Genomic DNA, 14,794 nt, shown 5'->3' on the forward strand with positions numbered 1-14,794 from the left:
GAAAAGGATAAAAAAAGCAAAAAATAGTTATGAAATTTGTGTAGATTTGTATGGGCGCATCACTATTTAGCAAACTTTTATGAGAAATTAGGCTCTCACATCATAGAGGCAATTAGTAAAAGGCATCTCACTAGATAAAAAGTGACTTCCATGCAATAAATAAGAAAATATCGCCATTTGTAAATCAATGACAACATTTTTTTATTGGTTCTAAACATAGTTTTACAGCATTTAGAAACGTTCAAACTAATAAAACTTTACAAATTTTGCAGAAATAATTACATTCTAGAGTAAAATCACAAACTTTTCATAACTAACGCAGATGTGTTAGTGGGTCTTGTTATTGACATTTGCGGGAATATCTTACCTTGGTATTTAGATATGTTGGGCTCATGCTGCGTGTAATTTCTTATTTATTTATTTACCCAAAATTCAGTGTTTAGTAAAATTGTAGGAGGAGCGGATCTGGTGTGATGGTTAGAGCACTTGACTATCACGCCGAGGACCTGGCATCGAATCCCACTCCCGACAATCTCACAAAATAGTGAGTTCTTCCTTCGGAAGGGAAGTAAAGCGTGGGTCCCGAGATGAACTAGCCTAGGGCTAAAAATCTCGTTAAAACAGATAAAAAAAAATGTAGGAGAATGTTTTAGGGGGGGGCGGTTTAAAGGGGGAGGGGTGTAAGGGGTGTAAGAATGAGAATACTGGAGTTTTTGCAAACTAAGCTAAACGCATAAAAAACTGTTATATTATCTTTATTTATTTTTAAAGATCAATCAAATTACGACCAAATTAAAACATTAATTAGTATATGTAATTCTGCTACTATTAACCAACCAAAATCTAATTCTGCTCCAATTTGAATCAAAACAAAAAGTGTGTGAAAAATTAACGAACTTTAATCGATGGATAATTTATCGTCTTTTCTTTCTCTCCTCTCCACCGATCCACAGGTTGTTCCCGCAGTTGCTCTGGCATGGCAGGAGCAATTATCGCCAATGATCATTTTGAGAACCAGCAGCGGCCAGCGGATATACATCGTTAATTTGAAAAATTTTCGGTGTTCTCCCAGGTAATTGTTATTGTGCTTCCCTAATTTGAGCAGGGTGTAATTATTTCCAATGAAAGCAGCATCATCATCAGCTGCAGCAAAAAAAAAAAACGCCGTGATTAGAAGAAAGATCACGGTTAGGTGCCAGAGCGAAACACGGTTAGGAGAATGTTGCAAACTCGCCGGTTTGACTCACGTCCATGTGGCTGTTAGAATCTGTGTTAAGGACAAACGTCTTGAAATCCCGCTACAACAGTGCGTCAGAACTTCAGACGCACATATATCAAGAAGCACGCTTCAAAGAACAGTGCATTGCATTCGCCACCACTGATCTCGGTCCTGGGCCAATAGCTTCCAGTCGATCACCCTGAACGTTTAGAGCCCTTAGGTCCTCCTCAACTGCTAAAAGCCACCGTGTGCGCGGCATGCCACGAAGCCGATGACCCCTTCCTGTTTCTCTGCTGAATATGGTTTTAGCTTTTCGTTCCTCCGACATACGAACTACATGCCCAGTGCACCGAAGCCTGCCGTATTTTATTCGCTTCACTATATCCATCTCTTTATAGACTTGGTACAATTCGTGGTTCATGCGACGCCGCGAGATGCCGTCCTCCAGTTTACCGCCGAGTATTGTTCGCAGCACTTAGATGACGAACATACATGTCGTTGATTTATTCTTTTATTTTTCGATTTTTTTTTCTTTGAATTAGTCACGAGCTGACCAATTGGCATGTGTCGGATGAAGAATCTTTATCTGACCATCGCTACATCTTGTTTGAACATGTGAATGTTACTTCGCAAACTTTGCGTTTCAGGAACCCCCGGGATCCAACCAACTGGGATCTCTTTACCGATCTGGTTGCAGCCCAATTTCATGGATACTCACCATCAATTGACACTCCAAGTGATTTAGATGAAGCCGTTGATACTACAACGGCCTTCATCATGGAAGCTTTTGCCCTCTGCGCGGTCTGTGAAGACCGCAAGAGGAACCCCTTGGTGGAACTTTGATCTGGCCAAGCTCAGGAAACAATGTAGAAAGAATTGGAACAGACGACGTTCGGCTGGACGTCGACGGCTAAAAGTTTGGGGTCACTTTCGTAAAACATGGAAAAGTAATTTGGTGATATCTTCGTCATCTATAGTTCAATTTTAATTATTTTTGGCTCATTTCAAAGATAATTAACTAAATTTACGTTTGATGTCTTCAACTTAACGTATTTAACGGTTTTTGTATATAAAAATGTTATGTAAAGTTAGCACATTTTACCACGCTTCAAAAAATGAGGCAACTTTACGTTAAGTTTTAGTATGTAAATTTCAACAAATATGTGTGGTTCAATGTCTATGCAGTAAGTATCATTCATTTTGTTTCAAATAAGCCAAGAAGAATTAAAATTGAATGAAAGATGACAAAGATATCAACAAATCACTTTTCCATGTTTTACGATAGTGACCCCAAACTTTTGACCGATACATCATTTTGAGGGGTGACCCCAAACTTTTGGTCGATGACATCAAGGATTAATTTACTTAATAACTTTTTTTCTAGATTTTTGAGCTAAGTTCTGTAAAAAGCAGTTGAAAGCTAATAGAAAATGGGTCATATTACCGCTCTCATCTTAAAATTTGGTCGACCCAACTTCCAGCGACACTGCCGTAAGTTTATATTCATTTTTTAGAAAATTTGGCAACTTTGGGTTAAGTTTACATACAATTTTTTTTTGAAAAAGTTTCTTTTAAATCATGTTCAAAGTTTCTTTGACTTATTATCTTTTGAATGAAACCTAGGGTTTTGAAATCGGACGCAAATTGGCGGAGATATGGGCCTAAAAAAATGACATGTTTTTGAGGGGGTGACCCCAAACTTTTGAACGGGAGTGTACATATCGTTGATTTATTTTTTTATTTTTCGATTTTTTTTTTCATTGAGAGCATATCAATTGTTGTTTCGGCCACTATTGCAAAATATAGTAGGCGTTCCAAAGATGTTTTTGCAATTGCAGGCTGTTATAACGCATACATTATAATGGCGTTTAACCAGTTAGCCTAGTAGTTAAGGCTATGGATCGCCAATCCGGAGACGGCGGGTTCGATTCCCGTTCCGGTCGGGGAAATTTTCTCGACACCCAGGGCATAGTGTATCATTGTACTTGCCTCACAATATACAAATTCATGCGATGGCAGGCAAAGAAAGCCCTTCAATCAATAACTGTGGAAGTGCTCAAAGGACACTAAGTTGAAGCGAGGCAGGCCAAGTCCAAGTGGGAACGTCGAGCCATAAAGAAGAAGAAGAAGAATGGCGTTTAACCAATGTTTCTTAATAACCATAATGATATTATTTCGCTTGTTTTACGGCTCTTTCAGTCTATATTAAGCAGCTAAAACGCCTTTCGCATCTACTGTCCTACGTTTCGGTGTGTATTTCACCTTCTTCTGGGAATTAGAGGCTGCGTTTTGTTGTTGTGTGTGTATGAGTCTTGTCCGACATATTGCTGTCTATGATTTTTGTTGATGGCGTCCCTCTACGGCTTTTGCGTTCACTGTATCGATTATTTGTGCTACAGTGAACGCAAAAGCCGTAGAGGGACGCCATCAACAAAAATCATAGACAGCAATATGTCGGACAAGACTCATACACACACAACAACAAAACGCAGCCTCTAATTCCCAGAAGAAGGTGAAATACACACCGAAACGTAGGACAGTAGATGCGAAAGGCGTTTTAGCTGCTTAATATAGACTGAAAGAGCCGTAAAACAAGCGAAATACTCGTCAATACAGTCGTTAGCAGTCAGTCACATAATGATATTATACATATTCCCACTATTGTATAGCGTACCCTATTTACGGTTTTAAGAGATAAACAACTTTGACAGTGTCGGCCACCCTACTCACAATATACAAATTCATGCAATGGCAGGCAAAGAAAGCCCTTCAATTAATAACTGTGGAAGTGCTCAAACAACACTAAGTTGAAACGAGGCAGGCCAAGTCCTAGTGGGAACGTAGAGCCATAAAGAAGAAGAAGAAGTAGATCCATAAAGAAAAAGAAGAAGAAGTATGCCAAATTTCAATTCACTATTTTTTTAAACTCTATGTGTCCGACCGGGTACCCGGGTACCCAGCGCCCATTTGAAAAGCACGGTGTAGAAAAAAGCAAAAAATTTGTCGGACACATAACGGTTAAACGTGATCTGGTTTCAGCGAGTTTCCATTTTCCAGTCCCAGTGTTCACAGTGTTTGAGAAACACTGATTTAAAACTCCAGCGAGAAGGCACCCCCAATCCAACATCGTACCAATCGCAGCCAGTCAGAAACCGATGATAGGTCTTCCGACAGAGGAAAAAAAAAACTAGGAGCAGAAAAAAACGTGAATAATACTAACGCGCCAAATTAATGCTCCTAGACTTCTAATCATTTTAATAATTTGTTTTGAGCATGAACAGTAATTATACTCCACGCCGTTGATGAGTTTTAAACGTGCGGTTTTCGGGCCTCGTCGTCATGAGCTAGCGTCTGGAGAAGTCCAGCAAAATCCCTTCTCTTTTGGTCGTCGACACGAAAAAGCTGATTTGTCTGGTTGTTTTTTCTCCCTCCCGTTTCGGGATAGACCGCCGTCGTCATCGTCGACGTACAGACCGTAGACAGGCCGTAGATCCCCTACACCGTATATGCTGGACCCCGGCTTGGTATAGCCTACACTGTACCAAACATCTCAATTAAATTTGTTCCTCCGAGAGATAATTATTGGTAATTATTATTTTTGTATACCCTCTTTTTCACTTATAATTTAATCCTCTCTCACTTGTGGCTCTCGCTGTTGGTTGGCTTTTCGTTTGTTTCTGAATGGTTGTGTGCGTTTACCCATTTTTTTTATCAATCTGTTTTCTCCCATTGATCCTCCAATTTTTGCTCGACCGGTGGTTAGTTTATGATGAGGCCCATATTAGACGAGTGTTTTGCGAGAAAATTGTGATATTGGCAGTTGTTTGGAAGCGTGAATGTTTTGTTGGTTTGTTAACTATGTATGGCAGACTATATTCGGCACCATGATCGTTTTTAATGACTGTGAGAACCGTTTATTGCTTGGTTTGTTAGAAAGAACTAAAGAAATAATTTGAAGCAAATTAGTTGTTTCACCTCACGATCAAATTTGATATTTCACCTAGTTCCCATAGCAACTATCTTTGAACATATTGCTTATATTTTTCGAATGCGATACTTTTTGTGACGGTTGGTTAAAAATGCATAAGCATTGCTTATCTACGATTATCGGAGTAGATATTTTTATATTTTAATTAAAAAAAAAATAACAAAGTAGCTTGAAACAAACTCACCAATTCATAGGCATCTGTTCATTGCTGCATCGCTGGAAGGAATAGAACTACAGTTGACTCTCTACATCTCGATATTGAAGGGACCATCGAGATAGGGAGAAATCGAACTCAAGAACCAATTTGTAATGCACACTAGATTGAAAAATGGTCCGTAACTAAGAAAATCCATCAACAAACAGATGTCACTTCGCCTTCCTAGAATGTTTTGCACCTAAGAAACCAGATCTAGCAACCTGTAAAAACGGGCATATCGACAAATGGAGAGAAAATCTAGAAGAAAAACGAACAAGATCGCATCGAGATAGAGAGATATCGAGATAAGGAGTTATCGACATGTAGAAAGGTAAAATGTATGCAGATTGAAGGGACCGACCAAACCATCGAGATAGGGAGAGATATCGAGATGTAGAACATCGACATGTGGAGAGTCGACTGTATTTTGTTTCGTCGCCCACTGTCTGGAACGAAACACACCAGCAAAAAAAAAAACTCGCGTTCCTTTCACCAAAAACGATGCACACTACACAAAATATTGAAGCAACTATCAAATAACTTATTATTAGAAGTTTTATAGTAAAAATGTTGAGAACTCGAAGACCGCCAGCTAAGAGTTGTGTGCTTAGCTGGTAGTGCAGCCTGGGCACTGTTGTCCTTCTGACTTCAGCTAGATTGAAGAGGTACGTCTCGAGCGTCTGTTCACCAAAGAGGTGCGGCTCAAACAGCGTCTGTTCTGGCCTCCAGCGGCTGAGTATAAAATGCTCCTCCACCGGAAGCTATAGCTAAGGTGGCAGTCCCACCACGGTGGATAGGGGACCTTAGGCCAACAACTTACTGTCTCCGAAACCCAAAAAAAAAAAACGTTACTGAAACCGAAAATATCCATACTAAAACAAGATCCAAAATATATTTATTTTTTAATATTAGGCCAGAACAAATCTCATTTCTTCTTTTGTCACAATGCTCGTTGGGGGGATGATAAATAGTAAATGTTTGTGGTGCAAATATACCCAAACAATTTGGCTAAAACTCGTCTAAAACTCGTTGTTGCGGAATTTTCTGGGCGACTCATATTTTACCTTAACACACTGAAAATTTATTTCTTGTAAAACAAGGAACAAGTGCATCGTTGAGGCAATCAGAAGTAAACCTAGTGTGCAACCTACATTTTGGGCCTACTAAAAGTAGTGAAGTAGTCAAATTTGGGAAAAACTCTGCTATTATACATATTTCTGCACTGCACGGTATACGGTTTCTTCAGTCAGCACGTTGCAGCGCCGGAGATTGTACCAGCCGTTAGCACCATTAGCAAAAGTCACTGTTTTTCCTTCTTCTAGCCAGAATTGCATATTTATTAGATTGACAGACGTTAAAATCAACAAAGACGTTCCCCTGCTTCATCAACGTTTAACAAAGCACCTCACGTTGAAATTAATTCAATTTGAGGCCGATTCCAGCATGATATCGCTATCCAATTACTGCTCCGATTATGGATTATCTTGTGCTCAAGGTGTCGAAGAAAGGTAACGGACAGCTCGTGTGAGTGAGCGAGAGATAGGACAAAAAGAAAGAATTTCAAATTGAAGCCAGCAGCACCTCACTCGTTGTGCAAGCCCAATGCCTACCAACAACAACCACAACCGGATCACGAATCGGTGAGGTTCATACCGAGACATAAAGGAAACTTTCGTTCGTTCTCTCATTCTCTGCCGCGCGCGCGAACTCTACTTCTACAACAACACCGTTCGACGAGATCATCCCGCGAGCTATAAAAAAAAGCTCGCTCTCCCAGTTCCATCCAGCCGATCCGCGATTTCGACCAACCAGCCACCCACCCACCGTGAAGATCTTCATATCTGACTGCGATCATGCTCGGGTTTGCCCATCGTCGGCTGTGGCGCGGCTCCGTGGTGTAAAAGAGTAACAACCGGCATCAAAAGAAGCAAAAATAAAAACACATCTCTGGTGGAGCGAATGGCCTTTCTGAGGGGGGACTCGGTGTGAAATGCGTCATTCAAGAAATCAAAGGCAGACTTTCTTCGCAAAACTTCATTGAAGGTTCACCTACTAAGACGAGCTTACCCTAGTAGCAGACATGTTCTAGAAAAGTATATGCAACTCTGTTATGACCAAATTCATTTATACACGAGTTGCTTATTCCTTTCTAGAACATATGTGTTACTCGGATATGGTGGACTAATGAAGATAGCTCAGCTAATTTGTATGCAGTTCTGGACTCAATACCTAACCCGTCCGTCTCATCCTTCTCTATGGAGGAATCTCTATTGGCGATCAAATGTGAGGTGAAGTAACGCAAAATTTTCAACTTTGGAAGCAAAAACAACATATTTCTGGCCAATACATTGCATGAAAGTTAGGAGATTCTGCAATAATTTCACTTTTCTTCCATTTGTAGCATTAGTAATTCAGTCTAGGGTTCGTAATTAACTGTTTTAGTAAAGCGCCACCTGCGCAATTTGATGGTCAATAGAGTCTACAGCCTCGACCAAGGTGGTGGTTATCGACGTGTGCGACATACAGTAACGGCGCAGATTTATCCCCGTTGTTGGAAAGTTGAAAGAAGCTTGGCAACCCTAGAATGTCGACATCGACGGTGAAAGCAAAGATAGCATCTGGAAGCGTCCTATCACTCGACAGGGAATTCATACGTGACATTACAATCGATAAAAGCCATGGTAAAAGCACACAGCGTGCATTGATCTGTGCCACCGAGAACGAACTTCATCTACTCGGTGCCCATCTGGTGGACGTCTTCAACCTCTGGTCCGTGTCCGCCAATGAACAGTTTCCATTGCTATGTGTCAGGCTCTTATCCCTTTCGTGACGAAACAGCACAATTGTGCTGTTGAACAATAGGGTAGCGAGCCATTTGGGCAGTGGCCGGTATTTTGGGCATTCTTCGCTAAAACTCAGTCAATTCCATGCCAATTGACTTGAAATTTTGTTCACGACTAGATATTGATGTAAATTGTTTTATATATTGAGCCATTACATATACTTGCACGTGTGCAAACAAACTTTTGTTTATGTTGTGTGTGAGATTTACCACAACAAGTTAGACAAAAAGTGTGCAAAAATAGTAAAACATGAAAAAGTTTTATCTGTCGTAAATTTATAATTTTTTATATATCTAGGTGGACAAAGCTAGGAATCGAAAGTTAAAGAGTGGTTCTAGCAAATGTCAAAGAAAAAGTGTTGATATTTTAAAAAAATCTGAGAGTTCTGGAGAGCCAAATTTGGGCAATTTGTATGGAAATTTCAGTTTTTTGCTCTCCGTCCCGAACGGGTTATACAACAACCGCTGCACTCATGTCGTCTTTCCCCAAGCGAGCAGCTCGACTTGTGCAGCAAAACGAAAGAGAAGTAGGAGCTGAGAAAAGTGGTCGACCCGTCTTCTTTCCGAAGCTTTAGGTTGCATACGTAATGAATAATATGAATAAAGCTGAGTAAATACTTTTTACTCAGATCTCTGTAAAGATTCCCAGAGATTTGTTCCACGGCTTCACAGAGATGTAGTAAAGAGTATTTACTCAACTTTATTCATATGGCCTAATATTCGAAACAAGCTCAATATCATCACCTCGGTCGAATATTGAGAGTTAACCACAACGATCGTTGCTTGCAAAGCCAATGGGCTCTATCCGAATTTTAAGGGATCATTCTGAGGAATTGAACGCTGTTCGCCAACCGAATCAGTACCTACTTCCACTGCCTGATGACATCTTTGCCCAATAGATCATTGAAGCCGACTTTTCCGCTACTCACCGCATCAAAACAAAAGCGCTACCGTATATGGACGGTAACACAGTGACAGCAGTCGAGTTACGTCAAACACACAAGGCTACGGTGGCGCTATCTGTTCATTTCATAGGTTTGGCATGCAGATTCCGAATATGAAATTATCTCAACACCACTAAAGAAGCCAATTGTATTCCCGCGCATTTACCACTACGGCTAAAGGGCCGAAAAACGAAATTCGTCTCCGATTTCAACGAAAATTTCACCAGAGCTAGAGGTCGTGAATATATGATCATATATGAAATTAAAAAAAGTCATAGTGGACTATTTTTCCGGGAAACGCCAGATGAAATTTCACGATTTTTCAAAATTTTGTAAAACACCCCAAACTTCAAAAAATCATATCTCGAAAACTATGAACCGTAGAACAAATTTTTTTTTAGTGAAATCGACGCCAAATTACATTAGCAATCTGATTAAAATACATTGAGAAAAAAATTCCTCAGAAAAATTTTCACCATAGAGAAAAAACGTCTAAAAATGCTGATAAAAGTACCGTCTGTATCATAGATTATTTTGAACAAAATTTTTCCTAGCGCAAAAACTAATGTTCTTCCTTTCGTTCATTGACGTCAAAATGGAATCTCTTACCGTTTCAGAGTTATAGCCAAAAAACCAACGGCCAGTCGCTATATTTTCATAGGAAGCATCTACAACAGCGGCCGTTCACCTGTTGCAACATATTTGCTTTGCAACGAGAAAATGGCATACGCTAATTGTAACGTAACTTTGACATTAACGTGCATCGGAGTGCACTGACAGCACATATATAGCACTTGAGTTCCTTTTTTCTCTCTTCTTGGCGTAACGTCCTCATTGGGACAAAGCCTGCTTCTCAGCTTAGTGTTCTATGAGCACTTCCACAGTTATTAACTGAGAGCTTCCTCTGCCAATCCCGAGCAGAGGGGAATATCAAATTAATAACTACGAAATCACAAAACCTGTTTTTATATCTTGTTTTGTTATTATTGAATTATCAAGGCATTACGTTTCCATAACATGTTTTGTTGGACAATCTTATTTTGTTATGACCAAGCAATTGGTATGCAGCCCTTAAATAACATTTCAATATTACATTCTGTTGTGGAACAAGTTTGATTATTATTGTATTATTGAGAGTGCACAAATACTTTATGGTATTGCTATCTAAACTAAAACAAATTTTGAAACAAAACCTACGTCATTCTACAACGTTATTTACAGCATTTGAGGGAAAGCAACTGCATATTCACTCATCAATTTGTCTTCCTCTTCCATTTATCATTACATCCAAACTGAGACAAAGTGCATACCCCATATCACTAACTAGTATTCCGTGGGAAAAAGTTTGCATAATGCACCAGAAAAACTGTTTAACGATTTTTTGAAAAGTGCGCAAAGTTAGGCCCTAGGTGCGCAAAGTATGGTACGCTTACGGTATCACATTTGATAAGAGGTGTGGTATATTACGTGACATGGAGGTGCTGTAATGTGTACAAAACAAAGTCCCTGCTGGGCGGCGCGAGGTTTTGCTAAATTTCTGAAATTGGCTGAGTTGTAGCTGAAAAGTACCCAAAATACCAGCCACTGCCCAAGTGGCGCAGTACCCTGCATACATCTAAACGAGAACATAGCAAAACATAGCAGAAGAAGAACGATGGTGTTTTGAAAAATCCTATCCCTATCACACAGGAGAAGATTTTAAAATGCCTCTATAAAATCTAAAACAAAATCTAATTAAAAACGGTTTCATGTACGGTGTAAGACTTTGGACGGACTACATATTGAACGTATAAATTTAAATTTAACATTTTTTTTTGGTAAGGTTCATAATTTGTACCAATCACCAATTGGGTTTTTAAATTAAGAATAATAAATTGATTTTTTGATTTTATTCGAAAGAGCACCTGATTTTTTTCAGATTTTTTAAACTTTATTTTGATACCTAAATTCAATTACAAAAACATTTTTTGAAATCACCTTTTGACAGCTGGGCAACTGCTTGACAGCTCCGCCCAGTACGAAATGCGACGAGGGGTGATTCGACAAATCGCTCCCATACAAACTTTAAATCGATTTTTAAATAGGTACCCGGGTACCAAAGTTCATGAAAATTTGGATTTCGGCTCAATTTGGCATGTAGATTGTGAATATGGAATTATCTCAACACCACTAAAGAAGCCAATTGCAGCTGGTTTATGGAAAATTCCACGTGTATGGTAATTCAGTAACAAATTTTGAAAACGACGTATAATCAATGCTACACCATTGATTATACGTCGTTTTCAAAATTTGTTACTGAATTCAGGTTTTATCTTAACTCACGATGACCAGATCGGTTCAGTCGGATTTGTTTTTGATGGAAAAAATAAATCTGGATCAAATGAGATCAATATTGTCAAAATCGGAGAAAATTTATCGCAGATATAACCATTACATAGTTTACCTGCTTTATTTTATTGTCTGCTGTTTCATATTATGAAGTAAAAAATAAAGGCATTGCAATATCTAGAAATTTCATCAGACTCTTCCGTATTTTTTATTTTATTCATTGCTATAATTTGAGTTTTGGGTAAATATAGCATCATAGCTATTGATATGTTTATCTTTGTATTAATTTCCTTTTTTCAATATCCCAGTCCCGTTACGGTGCCAAATTCCTATCACTTTTCTACGATTCCCAATTATAGGTTATAGGTTAAGTATAATTTTAGCTTCAAAAAGTGATACATCTGCAAATGAGTTTTTTTTTATCTCAAAATTGAGTAAACTTAGTTGAATTTATATGTCATTTTAACAGTACTGCTATTCTAACCTCTAATTATAACGTCAAAAAGTACCGAACAGACTATGTATTACGAAGTAATGAATGTTAGTGAGAGTGGAGATAGCAAATATGGTACCTACTAAATAATTCTAATCAATAAAAATGTCAACTATACAGACAATTCTGCTCAATTGGTGATTGCATTTGTCTATTATAACTTTTTCCTTTCGATCTATTATTATTCGATCATATATTGTTTGACATTATGTCATAAATATCTTTTTTCATTACTAAAAATAATCCTAAACAGAATAAAACTAAACAGCATCTGCAGAAGTAATCATATCGGCATATGATATAATTACCTTTTACCTTCGCTCACGTAGGTACGTGTATAATCGCCGTTCTCACAACGCGAACAAAACAAAAAATAAAATAAAAATCATCTCCGTCCGGAAAGAATCTTTGTCGCCGCCAAAATACACCCCATGACGAAGCTCAATCATAAATAGTCGACTACCTAGAACTTTTTCATCGTTCTCTTTACTCCTTGGAAATAGCCGACGACGGGCCATGCCACCACTGTTATTAGTGTTTCAGTGCGCATGTCTGCGCACCGCGATTGCGCTGTTGGTAAGAGAGAGAGGTTCATTGTTTGATCTTGCATTCAAATCTCTGTCTATTTTTGTCCTGCGACTGGCAAACATGAAATGGGGGAATGGGGAAACTGGCAATACGTAGAACCAGTAAAGCTTCTATCGTCCCTCACTGCAAGTGCTGTGATAGCCTCATTGGTAAAGGCGACTGAAAATTTACGATAGCAGGATTGGAGGTTCAAATCCCGTCCATGTTTGTAAGTTTTATGATGAAATCGAATTTTTTTTTATGTGATCTATTATTTTCTAAAAATAGAATAACACACTTAAAATCATTACCCAAAAATGAGTAAAAAAAAGTTAGTTTTTACCCTAATTTCTAACTCTAACTCTAACTCTTTAATATCAAAATTTGTTATTGAAATATTTCCCAAATTCACTGTTATTAAGTTGTTATTGCCACTAACAAAACATGTTATTAAATTGATTTTTCAGGAACAAATTTTTGTTATGTGACTTGTTATTTTGCCGCTTATGACAGACAAGTTTATAACTCAATATGTTATGTTAATAACATGAAAATTACTAATTCCATTATGCAGTTATTTTGCCAAAATAACGCATTTTGTTATGCTGTTGTTATTCTCTTCTGCTCGGGAATGACCATTTTGCATGTGTATATCGTGTGGCAGGCACCAAGATACTCTATGCCCAAGGAAGTCAAGGAAATTTCCTTTACGAAAAGATCCTGGACCGACCGGGAATCGAACCCGTCACCCACAGCATGGTCATGCTGAATACCCGTGCGTTTACCGCCTCGGCTATATGGGCCCGAGTTCCTTTTAAATGCATTAAATAGACATGTTTTGTAATGATCGGGTTTCTGATCGGATAGAGGTAATTTGGCGTCGATTTCACTAAAAAAAAGTTTGTTCTACGATGCATAGTTTTTGAGATATGGCTTTTTGAAGTTTGGGGTATTTTAGAAAATTTTGGAAAATCGTGAAATTTCATCGAGCGTTTTCCGGGAACATAGTCCACTATGATTTTTTTGAATTCCAAATATGATCATATATCCACGACCTCTAGCTCTGGTGAAATTTTCATTGAAATCGGAGACCCTTCGGCCCAAACCTGTTCGGTAATAAAAAAAATCCCCTCAAGTCAAGAAACTTTGCAGATAATTTCTGCTAAAATATTCAATATTCATAGCACTTTAAAGTCAAAATCATATCACTATTGAAACTGCACTATACACTTTCGAAATGTTGCTGTAAAACTTGTGTTTCGGCAATGATCTAAAGAAGTACAATCTTTGATAGTTTTCATAATATATCAGCATAAAAGTCATCTAAAAATTAATATAAGCATGAGTTGAAAAATATTTAGAAAGCTATGGTAACGTATGTAGATAACTTGTAATACGAAAATATTCGTAATATATAAAATAAAGAAATATATTTAATTTATTTACACATTAATAAAAACAAAAAAAAATGCATTATTCTCTGAAAAAGAAACTTTAAAATATTTAAAAAAATCACAGTTTTTTTTTATTAAAAAAATCGAAGTACATATTTTTTTCTGAAGTCCACGTGGACATTGGGGGAGGGGTCAATGAAATGTACACGCTTATCCACGGGGACGGGGGAGGGGGTAAAAAATCACGATTTTTGTCCACGTGGTATATGGACGGCCCCGAAGATGATCTGGGATAGCACTTTGTAAGCAGCATTCAAATCCACAATTACTTTCTATAAATTAAGATATAAGGCATTGACCACTTAGAATCCGGATCAGGGATGGAATAACAAACATAAAAGGTAACAACAAAGATTTTTTATTGTAGTTTCATAGAAAAATTACATTGAAATTATTTGAACAGAAGTTGCATTTCACCCCGATCTGCTCAACTCCTCATTTCCACACGTTGTCGCTGCTAGTTGTTGGCCAGAGATGATCATCGTCCGTTCGGTCGCTCGTTCGTTTCTGGGTTCCCTCTCAAGATGCCGCGACGGAGAGCGCGTGTTTTGCGCCTTCACCTTCTTATATATTGTTTGTATTATATCTGCATAAATAATTTTAAACAATAAAAAAAAATTCTAGTTAAAAAGAGAGTCCACGCGGCACGGCCGGGCTTGGGTAGGGTCGGGTCCACGCGCTCCACTCCGATCATGATCACGATCGGGAGATAATGATGATTCCAATATTTATTATTTTAAACACACATAAAATATCCGTATAT

At 38.3% G+C, this 14,794-nt stretch overlaps 1 long non-coding RNA gene across 1 annotated transcript in view; it reads left to right on the forward strand.

Annotated features, from left to right (window-relative positions):
• LOC109430671 (uncharacterized) overlaps positions 1-14,794 on the forward strand; it is a 169,952-nt gene that overhangs the window by 15,561 nt on the left and 139,597 nt on the right. Inside the window, exon 2 of the long non-coding RNA XR_009997801.1 lies at positions 954-1,072. This is a non-coding gene — a long non-coding RNA (uncharacterized LOC109430671). The remainder of the gene's footprint in view (positions 1-953; positions 1,073-14,794) is intronic.

Source organism: Aedes albopictus, chromosome 2 (assembly GCF_035046485.1).
Source record: "Aedes albopictus strain Foshan chromosome 2, AalbF5, whole genome shotgun sequence".
NCBI lineage: Eukaryota > Metazoa > Arthropoda > Insecta > Diptera > Culicidae > Aedes > Aedes albopictus.